Source organism: Aplysia californica, unplaced genomic scaffold, assembly GCF_000002075.1.
Source record: "Aplysia californica isolate F4 #8 unplaced genomic scaffold, AplCal3.0 scaffold00359, whole genome shotgun sequence".
In the NCBI taxonomy this organism is placed as follows: domain Eukaryota; kingdom Metazoa; phylum Mollusca; class Gastropoda; order Aplysiida; family Aplysiidae; genus Aplysia; species Aplysia californica.
In genome coordinates, this window is record NW_004797629.1 from 692,817 (window position 1) to 695,734 (window position 2,918).

Sequence of the window (2,918 nt, forward strand, 5' to 3'; positions counted from 1 at the left end):
TCTCTCTCTCTCTCTCTCTCTCTCTCTCTCCCCCCCCCTTTTTAATACCCTCACTCCTCCCTCTCTTTCTCTAACACTCTGTCTTCCACCCTTCCCTTCCAACACCCGTCCGCTCATAAGAAATGTCAAGGTTGAGACTTATGAAGCGAGGGCCCCTGGGATCATATTATTATTCTTACCCCGAATGTCTTGTTAAACCTCAAGTCTATGAGTACTTGCTACTTTGGTGGGGAAAAGTTTTACCAAGTACCTCAATCTTTCTGCTGGGACGCTGTATGCCTTTCAGTCCGGATTGGCCCAGTCAAACAGGGTCGGAATCTCTCCTTCTAAATGACCTAAACTGTGTCGATGGGCGCGTAAAAACTTGTACATTAACCCAATCCGTACGCCCTGGGGTCATTTTGTACTCCCGGGGTTTTATTCTTCACACTTTAGACTACCTCTACTACGAAGATTTCTTTGAAACGTTCAGTATTTCTCAAAAAATCATTTTGACAGACTGCTACTAACTGCTATGCAAAGTGTACGAATCGGATTAACGAGTAAATTTCCTCTTTGGAAAGTGGTGGCACAGAGCTCGCCATATCGTATCATAAAACACGACGTACGGATAGGGTTAAATTACTTTTGCCATTACGATAGAGAAATGTGAGGCATCGTGGTGGAATCAGGTTCTCGTCAATTTTTAGACATGTAGAGCTATTGGTATCATCTTAAAGCTTGTTCACTTGTCTTTATTTGGATGAAAAAGATATCCATTTATGTTTAATACAAGTCGGGATATTTGCAAAAGAAGGAGGTGGGGGTCACCTGTTTTCGGGGGTAAAATTAGTGAGAAAATGGCCCCCAAAGATTAGTTATTTCCTTAGCTTAACAGTCCGTGGTAACTGAAAATTTACATTTTTATGCCTTTAATCAACGCTTTTTCAGAAAAATCCACACAGAAATGAGTTCTTTAATGGGCATGAAAGGTGTTGAGCCGAAAAACAAAAATTTGATAAAAATTCACAAACCTGCGGCAAAACGCAAGTTTCTTCATTTTGACTATTTTGACGAGAGCCTGATTCCACCACGTTGCCTCACAAATGTGCTACTATGATGGAAGAGAACGAGGCAAAAGCATGTAATAACAGGTGGTAGTAGGAACATGTCAGACTTATCATCCTGTCCTTGAGATTGTTTGTCTTTTCGTGACCTGTCTGCGGCGAGACAAGACAGTGATCTACTCTCTCTCTCTCTCTCTCTCTCTCTCTCTCTCTCTGTCTCTCTCTCTCCCTCTCTCTCTCTCTCTCTCTCTCTGTGTCTTTCGCTTTCCTTTTCTCTATATATGTCTCTCTCTTTCCTTCTCTCTCTCTCTCTCTCTCTCTCTCTCTCTCTTTCGCTCTCTCCCTCGCTCTCCCTTTCTCCCTCCGTCCCTTTGTTGCTCTCTCTGTCTTCTGTTTTTATTTCTGCGACCTCGCTGGACCTTCGAAAAGTCATAGTGCCCTGACACAGTGCTTCACAATCTTTATCAATGTCATTCACCTCGGAGCATGCTGTTTTCTTATCCCATCATTTCATTCACTTGTGACTGATCGTCTGAAATTATTTTTCGGACGTTTTCCAAAGTAAGCTCTTTTACACTCACACAGGCACCCTCTTTGGGCCATTAAAATGTGACAGTGAATTTTTCCCAAGTTCTGTATGGATGTTGGTTGTGGCTCCTATTTTGTTCGAAACTTGCCACTTTTTTAACTCTTATAATACGGGAATTATATTTTTTCGACCTTTGTAGGAGACACTTTTCCACTCCATATGGTAGAAGCTGGTTTAGAGGCTAAGATCTTAACAAAAAAGTAGCTTGTGGCATTGGTGGCCAAATGGTTAGGCTCTCAGACTCGCAACCGTAAGGTCGTGGGTCCGAATCCTGTCAAGGGCCCAATGTTGTGTCCTTGGAAAATGCACTTCACACCATTTTTTCCTCACTTCACCCAGGTGGAAATTGGTACCCAGCTATAGACAGTGAAAGATCTTGTCAGCTTGTTAGTGTTTGAGCGCTTAATCAGCTGCTTAAACTGTATGCTTCCTGGGAAACTGAGAATGTATCTCAGTGTTCTATGGTCTGCTGTGGTATTAAATATATAGTGCAAAGCGCATAGACCTTGCTGTAGAGCAGGGTTGTGCGCTATTGAAAAGCTATTTATTACAATTATTATCATTCTTCTTCTTCTTCTTCTTCTTCTTCTTCTTCTTCTTCTTCTTCTTCTTCTTTTTCTTCTTCTTCTTACCTTTATTATTATTAGTAGTAGTAGTAGTAAATCTAGTAGTAGTAGTAGTAAATCTAGTAGTAGTAGTAGTAGTAGTAGTAGTAATAGTAGTAGTAGTAGTTGTGTTCCCTCAGACAAGGCACTTAACTTACGCAGAGCCAATCACTGAAGGAAGTCAATTTCAACCTTGGGCGTATCATTGTTTGGGTAAATGTTTAACTCTCAGCTCAGCACTATTTCGCTGATTCGGGACGCTTGCTGCTTTGGCCATGCATGTGAAGGTCAAGGCCATTTACTGGGGCTGTTTTGGGACATGTTACAGCAGACAGACGTAAACAAACACGACATCATAAAAAGTAGTCCCCATGTTGGAAAGTAACTGATGTCATTTACGAGTTAAACCCAAAACAAAACATGACATTTTAATATTTCGTTCTTTTTTGTCTAACCTTCATCCCCCTTCCCCCTTCCCATTCCCCCACCGGGGGCGGGGGGGTGGCTTTTCTCCCGAACACACCACTTTTGTTAATCTCTCTCTCTCTCTCTCTCTCTCTCTCTCTCTCTCTCTCTCTCTCTCTCTCTCTCTCTCTCTCCCTTTTTCTCTCTTTATCTCTCTCTCGATCTCTCCCTCTCTCCCTCTCTCTCTCTCTCTCTCTCTCTCTCTCTCTCTCC